We start from the raw sequence: 18,014 nt of genomic DNA, 5'->3' as shown, positions 1-18,014 counted from the left end.
CATGACAATTACGAAATACCACAAGGGGAAAGGTTACCTATTAAAAGTTATATTCAAAATGAAAAGTAAATACAAAATGCAAAAACCAAAAGCTTATGAAGATGGGAAACACGAGAAGAAGGCGTAAGACAAGGTATCCCTTTCCCACAAGTAGGACACAAATTATTTTTTGCTTTCACCTCCCTCACCGCCCCGGCCATAAAAATGGTGTTATCACTCCCCATTAATGCATATCCATATTCAGCAGGAATCCCTTACCGTCAATTCCTACTGACATACACACCTTGTTCTTGGTAAAAACTCGTCACTGCATTTGGTAACATTTTATATATCTCATATACAGTAAACCCTCGATTTAACGTCCTCCGATACAACGGATTTCGGATTTAACGGACAAATAATAATACCATGATTTAATTATCTAAAAAAGATCAAACGCCGCGCTATTCCTATTTTATATCGTCCTTAGTTTTTGGTAGCATGGGATAGGGTCGCTTTGTTTCGGTCTCGGTCTGCCCAAAGTTCGTGCCGTCAGCATGTATAGAGTCCGTCATTTCAGAATTGTGACTTTATCAAATAATTTTGTAATCCTTACAATTCAAAATGGATTGTAGGAGGTGCAGTGAAAGCCGGTAGTACAGCCTCACTTTATTATAAAGAAGTATCCTTTCACAGCAGAAGTATTCCCACGCCGCTGGGAGCCTACCCACCAACTATCGTTCCATACACTAACACTACATCCTCTCAAGAGATTTTGGTAACTAAATGTGACATTTTGTTTAAAAAAAGGTGAAATTAAAATTCGACATGATATTGGGAAAATATAGTGATCAACAATACATGCGATCAGAACAAAAATGACATAAATTAGTATATTCACATTTAACAGAAGTCCTCGAACATAATCTTGCACGTGTGCGAAGCTTTGTCTCAACGGTGAGGGCGCCGTCTCCTGAGGCTGGACGTCGCCACAATTGGGGACGGAGCCACTGCTGATGGGTATTCACTTTGACCCACGGGTGTCGTGGCGATCGCCAAAACACGGGAGCGTAGGTAACGTCGGTTTCGCAAAGACAGGCGGCCACTGCCGTCCAAGTTTACTGGGTACTGTCTATGCGGCTTCACCTGCACTACTACGCCTGACCTGTCCCACACCCAAGCAATATCCTGCATGCAAACAGGGGTGCCCATGGACAGGTGGGTCAAAGTAGATCCGTTACATGCTGGGCCACCCTACACAGAGTAGCTCTCCTTCGCCTGTTTACCAGATAATGTTGCCAGGGCGCCGGGACATCATCCCCCAACTGTCTCCCTGCAGCCAGCTGTGCGAATGACTTATCCCTTTCTCTTAGGGGGTGTTGAGATATTGGAGCATAGCCTGAGTCGCTTTACTGTTGTGCTCTTCAACACCCGTTTGGCTGCCTTTACCGCCGCCTCGACGCGTCCATTGGACTGGGGAAAGTGGGTCGAGGAGATGCGGTCCATGATTCCCCATTTTTTGTAGAGCTTCCATCTTCTCGCTGTCTAGATTGGTTTCCCCTTCTGAGGCGATTTCCTTGGGTGCTCTTCATCTGACGGTGAGCAGCCTTGCAATAACTTTGGATTTTCCCGCGTAGGTTCGAATCCCACTCAGCGCCATGTAAGAGGTGCAATGAAAACAGGTAGCCCGTCTTCCTTTTATTATAAAGAAGTACCCTTTCACAGGAGAGGGGTGGCATCACCTACATCTCAATCTGACTGCTGCCTCCAACTACCAGGCGAGCTTTCCCTAGCTGCAGGGTGCCCACCGCTCAACTATCGTACCAGACACGAAACCCTAAAATATAGGAGTTATAAGTAAACGTGTGAACTTAAATGTGGCAGAGAAATCGGTTACATTAAATTTAAGGGACTTTCGAGATTAATGGAGACCCCTTTACCATATCACTTAGTTAAATTGAGGGTTTACTGTGTATGGAATGATAGACCAGTTGGATAGGTTGAAAGGAAAACTATAGATACGTTAAAGAATATATATGATAAATAAGTCACTTCAAGACCACAACTTACATAATTCATGCGTCCTTAGTCACTAACACCAAGTTATTCTATGAATTAAATGTATGCCCTCAACATTTACCACACTAATCTATAAATTTCTGATGTCTTCTAATATTACAAACAGCCTCAAATGGACCCAATGGTCTGTTGCTGAACGAATTCTTTTATGTTCCTTTCCTCAAACAAACTAACCCTCCTATTTTCTCATCTTGGTTACATCCACACACATTTAGACACCCCAATCTGAGCCTTCGAGGAGGATGAGCACTCCCCGCATGACTCCTTCTGTTTCCTCATTTAGAAAGTTAAATACAAGGAGGGGGAGGGTTTCCAGCCCCACGCCTTTTACAACATTCGGGGAATACGTTGGAAGTATTCTTTCAATCGTATATATATATATATATATATATATATATATATATATATATATATATATATATATATATTTATATATATATATATATATACAGTACATCATATTTATTTTTATTTATTATACTTAACCGCCGTTTCCTTTATCAACGAGGTAGCGCAAGGTAACATACGAAGAACAACCCAACCACTCATGTACACTTATATACATACATAAACACCCATACACGCACATATACATACATGTACATATCACTGTATACACACATAGACATATATACACACGTATATACTCATACCTGCTGCTTTCATCCATCCTGTCGCTACCCCGCCACACAGGAAATACATATCATCGTAAACATACATATACATAAACAGACGTATGCATATATACACACGTATATACTCATACCTGCTGCCTTCATCCATTCCTGTCGCTACCCCGCCTCACAGGAAATAGCCCCCACCCCCTACAGCGAGGTAAAGCCAGGAAAAGACAGTAAAAGGCCACATTCGCTCACACTTAATCTCTAGCTGTCATGTGTAATGCACCGAAAGCACAGCTTCCTTTCCACATCCAAGCCCCATATACCTTTTCATGGTTTATCCCAGATGCTTCACATGCCCATGTATTCCCTGCATGTTGTAGCAGGCAATTAAAATGGGAGGGGGGGAGCGGGGGCTGGAAATCCTCCCCTCCGTTTCTTTACTTTAAAAAAAAAAGGAACAGAGAAGGGGGCCAAGTGAGGATATTCCCCCTAAGGCTCAGTCCTCTGTTCTTAACGCTACCTCGTTAACGTGGGAAAAGGTGAATGAGCATGAAAAAATATAACCCTGGGGATAGGAAAGAAAAAATACAACCCATGTATTCACTGCATGCAATAGAAGGTAACTAAAAGGGGTGAGCTGGGGGCTGGAAATCCTCCCCTCCTCTTTTACTTTTCCTAAAGAAGGAACAGAGAAGAGTGCCAAGTAAGGATTTTTCCCTCTAAGGCTCAATCATCGGTTCTTGATGCTACCTCACTAATGCAGGAAATGGTGTATGTGTATGAAGAATGTGTGGAAGGAAAGAACATTATCTTGGAGAGCAAAAATGGGTATGTTTGAAGGAATATGAGTTCCAACAATATTTTATGGTTGCAAGGCATGGGCTATAGATAGGGTTGTACAGAGGAGGGGGATGTGTGTTGGAAATGAAATGTTTGAGGACAATATGTGGTGTGAGGTGGTTTCATTAAGTAATGAAAAGGTAAGAGAGATGTGTGGAAATAAAAAGAGTGTGGTTGAAGTAAAAAGAGTGTGGTTGAGAGAGCAGAAGAGGGTGTGTGTTGTAATGGAGTGGGCATATGGAGGGAATGAGTGAGGAAAGATGGAGGGAACAAAGAGAAGCAGGAGACCAAATTGGAGGTGGAAGGATTGTGTGAATAAGATTTTGAGAGATCAGGCCTGAACGTACAGGAGGGTGATAGGCATACAAGGAATAGAGTGAAATGGAACAATGTGATATACTGGGGTCAATGTGCTGTCAATGGACTGAACTAGGGCATGTGAAGCGTCTGGGGTAAACCATGGAAAGGTCTGTGTGGCCTGGATAATGGATAGGGAGTTTAGGTTTCACTGCATTATACATAACAGCTAAAGACTGAGTGTGAACACATGTGGCCTTTTTTGTATATTTTTCCATGCGCTACCTCGCTGAAGCGGGGGTAGCGATGCTGTTTCCTGTGGGGTGAGGTAGCGACAGAAATGGATGAAGGCAAGCAAGTATGAATATGTACATGTGTACATGTCTGTGTATGTTTATGTATGTATAGGTTGATATGTATATGTATGTATATGTGCATGTATGGGTGTTTATATATATGTGTGTATATGAGTGGATTGGCCATTCTTCGTCTGTCTCCTGACGCTACCTCGCCGGCGCAGGAAACAGCAATTAAGTATAATAAAAAAAAAATATAATACTTGATCACCATTTCATGCATCCATCTTTCCACCTCCAATTTGGTTTCCCACTTCTCCTCGTTCCCTCCACCTCTGACAGTGAGGTAGCACCAAGTGACAGACAAGGAAAGACTCGGCCACTCATATACACACATGTATGCATACATGCTCATACATATACATATCAACATACACACATGTACATACATATACACACATACACAGCCATATACATGTATACACATGTACATATTCATACTCACTTGCTTTCATCCATTCCCAGCACCATCCCACTCCACAGGAAACAGCATTGCCACCCCCTGCATCAGCAAAGTAGCACCAGGAAAACAGACAAAAAAGGCCACATTCATTCATGCTCAGCCTCAAACAGACCTTTCCATGGTTTATCCCAGACATTTCACATGCCCTGGTTCATTCCATTGACAGCATGTTGACCCCGGTATACCACATCTTTCCAATTCACTCTATTCCTCATACGCCACTCACCCTCCTTCATGTTCAGGCCCCAATCACTCAAAATCGTTTTCACTCCATCTTTCCACCTCCAATTTGGTCTCCAGCTTCTTGTTCCCTCCACCTCTGACACATATATCCTCTTTGTCATCCTTTCCTCACTCATTCCCTTCATATGTCTAAACCATTTCAAGAAACAGCTCTCTCAACCACACTCTTTCTATTACCACACATCTCTCTTACCCTTTCATTACTTACTCGATCAAACCACCTCGCACCACATACTGTCCTAAAACATTTCATTTCAACACATCCACCCTCCTCCGTACAACCCTATCTATAGCCCATGCCTCGCAACCATATAATACTGTTGGAACTTCTCTTCCCCCAAACATACCTATTTTCGCTCTCCAAGATAACATTCTCTTTCCACACATTCTTCACTTCCCGAACCTTCACCCCCTCCCTCACCCTATGACTCACTTCCATTTCCATGGTTCCATTCGCTGCTACGTCCACTCCCAGATATCTAAAACAACACTTCACTTCCTCCAATTTTTCTCCATTCAAACCCACATCCCAACTAAATCATCCCTCAACCCTGCTTAACCTAATAACCTTGCTCTTATTCACATTTACTCTCAACTTTCTCCTTTCACACACTTTTTCAAACTCAGTCACCAACTTCTGCAGTTTCTCACTTGAATCAGCCGCCAGTACTGTATCATCAGCAAGCAACAACCGACTCACTTCCCAGGTCCTCTTATTCCTAATAGACTGGATACTTGCCCCTCTCTCCAAAACTCTTGCATTTACCTCCCTAACCACCCCATCCATAAACAAATTAAAAAACAATGGGATGACATCTTACACTCCTGCCGCAGATTGACCTTCACTGGGACCCAATCAGTCTCCTCTCTTCCCACTCGAATACATGCCCTACATGCTTGACAGAAACTTCTCACTGCTTCTAGCAGTTTACCTCCCCTACCATACACTCTTAAGACCTTCCACAAAGCATCTCTATCCACCCTGTCATATGCTTTCTCCAGATCCATAAATGTCATATACAAATACATGTTTCTTTAAGTATTTCTCAAATACATTCTTCAAAGCAAACGTATGACCCACACATCCTCTACCACTTCTAAACTAGATGGCTCTTCCTGAATCTGATGTTCTGTATATGCTTTGACCCTCTCAATCAATAATCTCCCATACAATTTTCAAGGAATACTCAACAAACTTATGCCTCTAGTTTGAACACTCACCTTTATCCCCTTTGCCTTTGTGCAATGGCACTATACATGAATTCTGCCAATCCTCAGGCACTTCATCATGATCCATACATAATGAATATCATTACCAACCAATCAACAACACAGTCATCCCCTTTCTTAAAAAATTCAATTGCAATACCATCCAAATCTGCCACCTTGTTGGATTTCATCTTCCAAAAGGCTTTCACCATCTCTTCTCTCTTCACCAAACCACTCTTTCTGACTCTCCCACTTCTCACATCAACCTGACCAAAACAACCTACATCTGCCACTCTATCATTAAACATATTCAACAAACCTTCAAAATACTCACTCCATCTCCTCCTTACTTCATCACTACCTGTTATCACTTCCCCCTTGCCCCCTTCACCGATATTCCTATTTGACCTCTTCTCTTACACACATTATTTACCTCTTTTCAAAACATCTTTTTATTCTCCCCTAAAGTTTAATGATACTTTCTCACCCCAACTCTCATTTGTCCTCTTTTGCAACTCTTGCACCTAATTCTTGACCTGCCACTTTCTCTTATACATCTCTTGGTCATTCACAGTCCATCCTTGCAAGTATCTTCCAAATGCCTCTCTTTTCTCTTTCACTAACAACTTTACTTCTTCATCCCACGACTCACTACCCTTTCTAACCTGCCACCTCCCACAAGCATCTTTTGTACATGCCATTACTGCTTCCCTAAATACATCCCATTCCTCACCCAAACCCCTCACTACATTTGCTCTCAACTCTTGCCATTCTACACTCAATCTCTCTTGGTACTTCCTCACTCGAGTCTCCTTTCCAAGCTCTCTTACTCCCACCATTCTCTTGATTAGGGCCTCAGCTGCCCGTGCTGTCTCAGCTATTATAAAAAACTCCTGTACCACAAAAGACATTGACTCTTCTGTTATGGAATACACAAAGAATCGTAACATTAATATTGGTGAAGGTTTATGCAAACTTGATAGCTTCATCATAGGGAAAATATATAAACACTTCCCTTTCCTGTCCACACACTAATAAAAATTTTATGACAGGCATGATGCCATACCCAAACACCACCATCTGGTAACGCTTGTTTACCAATGGCATCTTAGCTAAGTTTCTTCCTTATACCTCAACTGACTGATCTATGTCTTCTTTCTCATTCTTGTATCTCCTTTGATAATGTGATCATTACACAAAAGTGCACCTGGGAACTTATCATGTTTCCTTTTCCTCATGGTTTTATGCATGTACTAGATCATGTGCAACACTATGATGATACAGCGCTGGTGGCTGATTTGGGTGAGAAACTGCAGAAGTTGGTGACTGAGTTTGGTAAAGTGTGTGAAAGAAGAAAGCTATGAGTAAATGTGAATAAGAGCAAGGTTATTAGGTACAGTAGGGTTGAGGGACAAATCAACTGGGAGGTAAGTTTGAATGGAGAAAAACTGGAGGAAGTGAAGTGTTTTAGATATCTGGGAGTGGATTTGGGAGTGGATGGAACCATGGAAGCAGAAATGAGTCACAGGGTGGGGGAGGGGGCAAAAGTTCTGGACGCATTGAAAAATGTGTGGAAGGTGAGAACAATATTTTGGAAAGCAAAAATGGGCCTGGGAAGTGAGTCAGTTGTTGTTCACCGATGACACAGCTCTAGTGGCTGATTTGTGTGAGAAACTGCAGAGATTAGTGACTGAGTTTGGAAAAGTGTATGAATGGAGAAAGCTGAGAGTAAATGTGAATAAGAGCCAGGTTATTGGGTCGAGTAGGGTTGAGGGACAAGTTAACTGGGATGTAAGTTTGAATGGAGAAAAACTGGAGGAAGTGAAGTGTTTTAGATATCTGGGAGTGGCCTTAGCAGCGAATGAAACCATGTGAGTGGAAGTGAGTCACAGGCTGGGGGAGGGAGCGAAGGTTCTGGGAGAGATGAAGAATGTGCAGAGGGAGAGAACATTGTCTCGGAGAGCAAAAATGGGTATGTTTAAAGGAATAGTAGTTCCAACAATGTTATATGGTTGCGAGGCATGGGCTAAAGATAGGGTTGTACGGAGGAGGGTGGATGTGTTGGAGATGAAATGTTTGAGGACAGTATGTGGTGTGAGGTGGTTTGATCGAGTAAGTAATGAAAGGGTAAGAGAGATGTGTGGTAATAAAAAGAGTGTGGTCGAGAGAGCAGAAGAGGGTGCATTGAAATGGTTTGGTCACATAGAGAGAATGAGTGACGAAAGATTGACAAAGAGGATATATGTGTCAAACGTGGAGGGAACGAGGAGAAGTGGGAGACCAAATTGGAGATGGAAGGATGGAGTGAAAAAGATTTTGAGCCATCGGGGCCTGAACATGCAAGAGGGTGAAAGGTGTGCAAGGAATAGAGTGAATTGGAAGGATGTGGTATACTGGGGTCAACGTGCTGTCAATGGATTGAACCAGGGCATGTGAAGCGTCTGGGGTAAACCATGGAAAGTTTTGTGGGGCCTGGATGTGGAAAGGGAGCTATGGTTTTGGTACATTATACATGACAGCTAGAGACTGAGTGTGAACGAATGTGGCCTTTGTTGTCTTTTCGTAATGCTACCATGCGCGTGTGGGGAGAGGGGGTTATTATTTCATGTGTGGCGGGGTCGCGACGGGAATGAATAAAGGCAGCAAGTGTAAATTATGTACAAGTGTATATATGTATATGTCTGTGTATGTATATATATGTACACGTTGAAATGTATAGGTATGTATATGTGCATGTGTGGACATGTATGCATATACATGTGTATGTGGGTGGGTTGGACCATTCTTTCGTCTGTTTCCTTGCACTACCTCACTAATGCATGAGACAGTGACACACACACAGACATTTACATATATACACATGTACATAATTCATAACGTCTACCCTTATTCAATCCCGTCGCCACCCCATATGCCTCCCACACCATATATTCTTATTACCTCCCACAGAGCATCTCTATCGACTCTATCATATGCTTTCTCCAGATGCATAAATGCTACATACAAATCCATTTGCTTTTCTAAGTATTTTTCACATACATTCTTCAAAGCAAACACCTGATCCACACATCCTCTACCACTTCTGAAACCACACTGCTCTTCCCCAATCTGGTGCTCTGTACATGCCGTCATCCTCTCAATCAATACCTTCCCATATAATTTTCCAGGAATACTCAACAAACTTATACCTCTGTAATTTGAGCACTCACTTTTATCCCCTTTGCCTTTGTACAATGGCACTATGCAAGCATTCCGTCAATCCTCTGGCACCTCACCATGAGTCATACACACTTTAAATACCCTTATCAACTAGTCAACAATACAGTCACCCCTTTTTTAATAAATTCCACTGCAATACCATCCAAACCCGCTGCCTTGCCGGCTTTCATCTTCCGCAAAGCTTTTACTACCTCTTCTCTGTTTACCAAATCATTTTCCCTAACCCTCTCACTTTGCACACCACCTCAACCAAAACACCCTATATCTGCCACTCTATCATCAAACACATTCAACAAATTTTCAAAATACTCATTTCATCTCCTTCTCACATCACCACTACTTGTTATCATCTCCCCATTAGCCCCCTTCACTGATGTTCCCATTTGTTTCCTTGTCTTACGCACTTTATTTACCTCCTTCCAAAACATCTTTTTATTCTCCCTAAAATATATATATATATATATATATATATATATATATATATATATATATATATATATATATATATATATATATAATAAAAAGTATAATAAAAGTATAATAAAAAAATAATATAAAAATATATATATATATATATATATATATATTTTTTTTTTCTTTGTCGCTGTCTCCCGCGTTTGCGAGGTAGCGTAAGGAAACAGACGAAAGAAATGGCCCAACCCACCCCCATACACATGTATATACATACGTCCACACACGCAAATATACATACCTACACAGCTTTCCATGGTTTACCCCAGATGCTTCACATGCTCTGATTCAATCCACTGACAGCACGTCAACCACGGTATACCACATCGATCCAATTCACTCTATTCCTTGCCCGCCTTTCACCCTCCTGCATGTTCAGGCCCCGATCACACAAAATCTTTTTCACTTCATCTTTCCACCTCCAATTTGGTCTCCCACTTCTCCTCATTCCCTCCACCTCCGACACATATATCCTCTTGGTCAATCTTTCCTCACTCATTCTCTCCATGTGCCCAAACCATTTCAAAACACCCTATTCTGCTCTCTCAACCACGCTCTTTTTATTTCCACACATCTCTCTTACCCTTACGTTACTTACTCGATCAAACCACCTCACAGCACACATTGTCCTCAAACATCTCATTTCCAGCACATCCATCCTCCTGCGCACAACTCTATCCATAGCCCACGCCTCGCAACCATACAACATTGTTGGAACCACTATTCCTTCAAACATACCCATTTTTGCTTTCTGAGATAATGTTCTTGACTTCCACACATTCTTCAAGGCTCCCAGAATTTTCGCCCCCTCCCCCACCCTATGATCCACTTCCGCTTCCATGGTTCCATCCGCTGCCAGATCCACTCCCAGATATCTAAAACACTTTACTTCCTCCAGTTTTTCTCCATTCAAACTTACCTCCCAATTGACTTGACCCTCAACCCTACTGTACCTAATAACCTTGCTCTTATTCACATTTACTCTTAACTTTCTTCTTTCACACACTTTACCAAACTCAGTCACCAGCTTCTGCAGTTTCTCACATGAATCAGCCACCAGCGCTGTATCATCAGCGAACAACAACTGACTCACTTCCCAAGCTCTCTCATCCCCAACAGACTTCATACTTGCCCCTCTTTCCAAAACTCTTGCATTCACCTCCCTAATAACCCCATCCATAAACAAATTAAACCACCATGGAGACATCACACACCCCTGCCGCAAACCTACATTCACTGAGAACCAATCACTTTCCTCTCTTCCTACACGTACACATGCCTTACATCCTCGATAAAAACTTTTCACTGCTTCTAACAACTTGCCTCCCACACCATATATTCTTAATACCTTCCGCAGAGCATCTCTATCAACTCTATCATATGCCTTCTCCAGATCCATAAATGCTACATGCAAATCCATTCGCTTTTCTAAGTATTTCTCACATACATTCTTCAAAGCAAACACCTGATCCACACATCCTCTACCACTTCTGAAACCACACTGCTCTTCCCCAATCTGATGCTCTGTACATGCCTTCACCCTCTCAATCAATACCCTCCCATATAATTTACCAGGAATACTCAACAAACTTATACCTCTGTAATTTGAGCACTCACTCTTATCCCCTTTACCTTTGTACAATGGCACTATGCACACATTCCGATAATCCTCAGGCACCTCACCATGAGTCATACATACATTAAATAACCTTACCAACCAGTCAATAATACAGTCACCCCCTTTTTTAATAAATTCCACTGCAATACCATCCAAACCTGCTACCTTGCCGGCTTTCATCTTCCGCAAAGCTTTTACTACCTCTTTGTTTACCAAATCATTTTCCCTAACCCTCTCACTTTGCACACCACCTCGACCAAAACACCCTATATCTGCCACTCTATCATCAAACACATTCAACAAACCTTCAAAATACTCACTCCATCTACTTCTCACATCACCACTACTTGTTATCACCTCCCCATTTGTGCCCTTCACTGAAGTTCCCATTTGCTCCCTTGTCTTACGCACTTTATTTACCTTCTTCCAGAACATCTTTTTATTTTCCCTAAAATTTAATGATACTCTTTCACCCCAACTCTCATTTGCCCTCTTTTTCACCTCTTGCACCTTTCTCTTGACCTCCTGTCTCTTTCTTTTATACATCTCCCACTCAATTGCATTTTTTTCCTGCAAAAATTGTCCAAATGCCTCTCTCTTCTCTTTCACTAATAATCTTACTTCTTCATCCCACCACTCACTACCCTTTCTAATCAACCCACCTCCCACTCTTCTCATGCCACAAGCATCTTTTGCGCAATCCATCACTGATTCCCTAAATACATCCCATTCCTCCCCCACTCCCCTTACTTCCATTGTTCTCACCTTATATATATATATATATATATATATATATATATATATATATATATATATATATATATATATATATATGTATATATATTTTATTTATTTATTTTGCTTTGTCGCTGTCTCCCACATTTGCGAGGTAGCGCAAGGAAAATGACGAAAGAAATGGCCCAACCCACCCCCATACACATGTATATACATACACGTCCACACACGCAAATATACATACCTATACATCGCAATGTACACACATATATACACACACAGACATATACATATATACACATGTACATAATTCATACTGTCTGCCTTTATTTATTCCCATCGCCACCTCGCCACACTTGGAATAACATCCCCCTCCCCCCTCATGTGTGCGAGGTAGCACTAGGAACAGACAACAAAGGCCCCATTCGTTCACATCTAGTCTCTAGCTGTCATGTAATAATGCCCGAAACCACAGCTCCCTTTCCACATCCAGGCCCCACAGAACTTTCCATGGTTTACCCCAGATGCTTCACATGCCCTGATTCAATCCATTGATAGCACGTTGACCCCGGTATACCACATCGATCCAATTCACTCTATTCCTTGCCCGCCTTTCACCCTCCTGCATGTTCAGGCCTCAATCACTCAAAATCTTTTTCACTCCATCTTTCCACCTCCAATTTGGTCTCCCACTTCTCCTCGTTCCCTCCACCTCAGACACATATATCCTCTTGGTCAATCTTTCCTCACTCATTCTCTCCATGTGCCCAAACCCCTCTTCTGCTCTCTCAACCACGCTCTTTTTATTTCCACACATCTCTCTTACCCTTACATTACTTACTCAATCAAACCACCTCACACCACATATTGTCCTCAAACATCTCATTTCCAGCACATCCACCCTCCTGCGCACAACTCTATCCATAGCCCATGCCTCGCAACCATACAACGTTGTTGGAAACACTATTCCTTCAAACATACCCATTTTTGCTTTCCGAGATAATGTTCTCGACTTCCAAACATTCTTTTCGCCTCCTCCCCCACCCTATGATTCACTTCCGCTTCCATGGTTCCATCCGCTGCCAGATCCACTCTCAGATATCTAAAACATTTTACTTCCTCCAGTTTTTCTCCATTCAAACTTACCTCCCAATTGACTTGACCCTCAACCCTACTGTACCTAATATATATATATATATATATATATATATATATATATATATATATATATATATATATATATTCTTTTTTTTTTTTTCTTTGTCACTGTCTCCCGCATTTGCGAGGTAGCGCAGGAAACAGACGAAAGAAATGGCCCAACCCACCCCCATACACATGTATATACATACGTCCACACACGCAAATATACATACCTACACAGCTTTCCATGGTTTACCCCAGACGCTTCACATGCCCTGATTCAATCCACTGACAGCACGTCAACCCCGGTATACCACATCAATCCAACTCACTCTATTCCTTGCCCTTCTTTCACCCTCCTGCATGTTCAGGCCCCGATCACACAAAATCTTTTTCACTCCATCTTTCCACCTCCAATTTGGTCTCCCACTTCTCCTCGTTCCCTCCACCTCCGACACATATATCCTCTTGGTCAATCTTTCCTCACTCATTCTCTCCATGTGCCCAAACCATTTCAAAACACCCTCTTCTGCTCTCTCAACCACGCTCTTTTTATTTCCACACATCTCTCTTACCCTTATGTTACTTACTCGATCAAACCACCTCACACCACACATTGTCCTCAAACATCTCATTTCCAGCACATCCATCCTCCTGCGCACAACTCTATCCATAGCCCACGCCTCGCAACCATACAACATTGTTGGAACCACTATTCCTTCAAACATACCCATTTTTGCTTTCCGAGATAATGCTCTCGACTTCCACACATTCTTGAAGGCTCCCAGGATTTTCGCCCCCTCCCCCACCCTATGATCCACTTCCGCTTCCATGGTTCCATCCGCTGCCAGATCCACTCCCAGATATCTAAAACACTTTACTTCCTCCAGTTTTTCTCCATTCAAACTTACCTCCCAATTGACTTGACCCTCAACCCTACTGTACCTAATAACCTTGCTCTTATTCACATTTACTCTTAACTTTCTTCTTTCACACACTTTACCAAACTCAGTCACCAGCTTCTGCAGTTTCTCACATGAATCAGCCACCAGCGCTGTATCATCAGCGAACAACAACTGACTCACTTCCCAAGCTCTCTCATCCCCAACAGACTTCATACTTGCCCCTCTTTCCAAAACTCTTGCATTCACCTCCCTAATAACCCCATCCATAAACAAATTAAACCACCATGGAGACATCACACACCCCTGCCGCAAACCTACATTCACTGAGAACCAATCACTTTCCTCTCTTCCTACACGTACACATGCCTTACATCCTCGATAAAAACTTTTCACTGCTTCTAACAACTTGCCTCCCACACCATATATTCTTAATACCTTCCGCAGAGCATCTCTATCAACTCTATCATATGCCTTCTCCAGATCCATAAATGCTACATGCAAATCCATTCGCTTTTCTAAGTATTTCTCACATACATTCTTCAAAGCAAACACCTGATCCACACATCCTCTACCACTTCTGAAACCACACTGCTCTTCCCCAATCTGATGCTCTGTACATGCCTTCACCCTCTCAATCAATACCCTCCCATATAATTTACCAGGAATACTCAACAAACTTATACCTCTGTAATTTGAGCACTCACTCTTATCCCCTTTACCTTTGTACAATGGCACTATGCACACATTCCGATAATCCTCAGGCACCTCACCATGAGTCATACATACATTAAATAACCTTACCAACCAGTCAATAATACAGTCACCCCCTTTTTTAATAAATTCCACTGCAATACCATCCAAACCTGCTACCTTGCCGGCTTTCATCTTCCGCAAAGCTTTTACTACCTCTTTGTTTACCAAATCATTTTCCCTAACCCTCTCACTTTGCACACCACCTCGACCAAAACACCCTATATCTGCCACTCTATCATCAAACACATTCAACAAACCTTCAAAATACTCACTCCATCTACTTCTCACATCACCACTACTTGTTATCACCTCCCCATTTGTGCCCTTCACTGAAGTTCCCATTTGCTCCCTTGTCTTACGCACTTTATTTACCTTCTTCCAGAACATCTTTTTATTTTCCCTAAAATTTAATGATACTCTCTCACCGAACTCTCATTTGCCCTCTTTTTCACCTCTTGCACCTTTCTCTTGACCTCCTGTCTCTTTCTTTTATACATCTCCCACTCAATTGCATTTTTTTCCTGCAAAAATTGTCCAAATGCCTCTCTCTTCTCTTTCACTAATAATCTTACTTCTTCATCCCACCACTCACTACCCTTTCTAATCAACCCACCTCCCACTCTTCTCATGCCACAAGCATCTTTGCGCAATCCATCACTGATTCCCTAAATACATCCCATTCCTCCCCACACCCCTTACTTCCATTGTTCTCACCTTATATATATATATATATATATATATATATATATATATATATATATATATATATATATATATATATATTATGTATATATATTTTATTTATTTATTTTGCTTTGTCGCTGTCTCCCACATTTGCGAGGTAGCGCAAGGAAAATGACGAAAGAAATGGCCCAACCCACCCCATACACATGTATATACATACACGTCCACACACGCAAATATACATACCTATACATCGCAATGTACACACATATATACACACACAGACATATACATATATACACATGTACATAATTCATACTGTCTGCCTTTATTTATTCCCATCGCCACCTCGCCACACTTGGAATAACATCCCCCTCCCCCCTCATGTGTGCGAGGTAGCACTAGGAACAGACAACAAAGGCCCCATTCGTTCACATCTAGTCTCTAGCTGTCATGTAATAATGCCCGAAACCACAGCTCCCTTTCCACATCCAGGCCCCACAGAACTTTCCATGGTTTACCCCAGATGCTTCACATGCCCTGATTCAATCCATTGATAGCACGTTGACCCCGGTATACCACATCGATCCAATTCACTCTATTCCTTGCCCGCCTTTCACCCTCCTGCATGTTCAGGCCTCAATCACTCAAAATCTTTTTCACTCCATCTTTCCACCTCCAATTTGGTCTCCCACTTCTCCTCGTTCCCTCCACCTCAGACACATATATCCTCTTGGTCAATCTTTCCTCACTCATTCTCTCCATGTGCCCAAACCCCTCTTCTGCTCTCTCAACCACGCTCTTTTTATTTCCACACATCTCTCTTACCCTTACATTACTTACTCAATCAAACCACCTCACACCACATATTGTCCTCAAACATCTCATTTCCAGCACATCCACCCTCCTGCGCACAACTCTATCCATAGCCCATGCCTCGCAACCATACAACGTTGTTGGAAACACTATTCCTTCAAACATACCCATTTTTGCTTTCCGAGATAATGTTCTCGACTTCCAAACATTCTTTTCGCCTCCTCCCCACCCTATGATTCACTTCCGCTTCCATGGTTCCATCCGCTGCCAGATCCACTCTCAGATATCTAAAACATTTTACTTCCTCCAGTTTTTCTCCATTCAAACTTACCTCCCAATTGACTTGACCCTCAACCCTACTGTACCTAATATATATATATATATATATATATATATATATATTATATATATATATATATATATATTCTTTTTTTTTTTTTTCTTTGTCACTGTCTCCCGCATTTGCGAGGTAGCGCAGGAAACAGACGAAAGAAATGGCCCAACCCACCCCCATACACATGTATATACATACGTCCACACACGCAAATATACATACCTACACAGCTTTCCATGGTTTACCCCCAGACGCTTCACATGCCCTGATTCAATCCACTGACAGCACGTCAACCCCGGTATACCACATCAATCCAACTCACTCTATTCCTTGCCCTTCTTTCACCCTCCTGCATGTTCAGGCCCCGATCACACAAAATCTTTTTCACTCCATCTTTCCACCTCCAATTTGGTCTCCCACTTCTCCTCGTTCCCTCCACCTCCGACACATATATCCTCTTGGTCAATCTTTCCTCACTCATTCTCTCCATGTGCCCAAACCATTTCAAAACACCCTCTTCTGCTCTCTCAACCACGCTCTTTTTATTTCCACACATCTCTCTTACCCTTATGTTACTTACTCGATCAAACCACCTCACACCACACATTGTCCTCAAACATCTCATTTCCAGCACATCCATCCTCCTGCGCACAACTCTATCCATAGCCCACGCCTCGCAACCATACAACATTGTTGGAACCACTATTCCTTCAAACATACCCATTTTTTGCTTTCCGAGATAATGCTCTCGACTTCCACACATTCTTGAAGGCTCCCAGGATTTTCGCCCCCTCCCCCACCCTATGATCCACTTCCGCTTCCATGGTTCCATCCGCTGCCAGATCCACTCCCAGATATCTAAAACACTTTACTTCCTCCAGTTTTTCTCCATTCAAACTTACCTCCCAATTGACTTGACCCTCAACCCTACTGTACCTAATAACCTTGCTCTTATTCACATTTACTCTTAACTTTCTTCTTTCACACACTTTACCAAACTCAGTCACCAGCTTCTGCAGTTTCTCACATGAATCAGCCACCAGCGCTGTATCATCAGCGAACAACAACTGACTCACTTCCCAAGCTCTCTCATCCCCAACAGACTTCATACTTGCCCCTCTTTCCAAAAAGGTGAAAAAGAGGGCAAATGAGAGTTGGGGTGAGAGAGTATCATTAAATTTTAGGGAGAATAAAAAGATGTTCTGGAAGGAGGTAAATAAAGTGCATAAGACAAGGGAGCAAATGGGAAC

The 18,014-nt window shown here is 42.2% G+C and overlaps 2 protein-coding genes across 6 annotated transcripts in view; one reads left to right on the top strand and one right to left on the bottom strand.

Moving 5' to 3' along the window:
- LOC139750835 (metallophosphoesterase MPPED2) overlaps positions 1–18,014 on the bottom strand; it is a 378,611-nt gene that overhangs the window by 221,597 nt on the left and 139,000 nt on the right. The window lies entirely within an intron of this gene.
- Positions 1–18,014, top strand: part of LOC139750833 (uncharacterized) — a 50,595-nt gene that overhangs the window by 25,698 nt on the left and 6,883 nt on the right. The window lies entirely within an intron of this gene.

The sequence above is a fragment of the Panulirus ornatus genome, chromosome 10 (assembly GCF_036320965.1).
Source record: "Panulirus ornatus isolate Po-2019 chromosome 10, ASM3632096v1, whole genome shotgun sequence".
Taxonomy (NCBI): Eukaryota; Metazoa; Arthropoda; class Malacostraca; order Decapoda; family Palinuridae; genus Panulirus; species Panulirus ornatus.
This window is presented reverse-complemented; position numbering and strand designations above follow the sequence as displayed.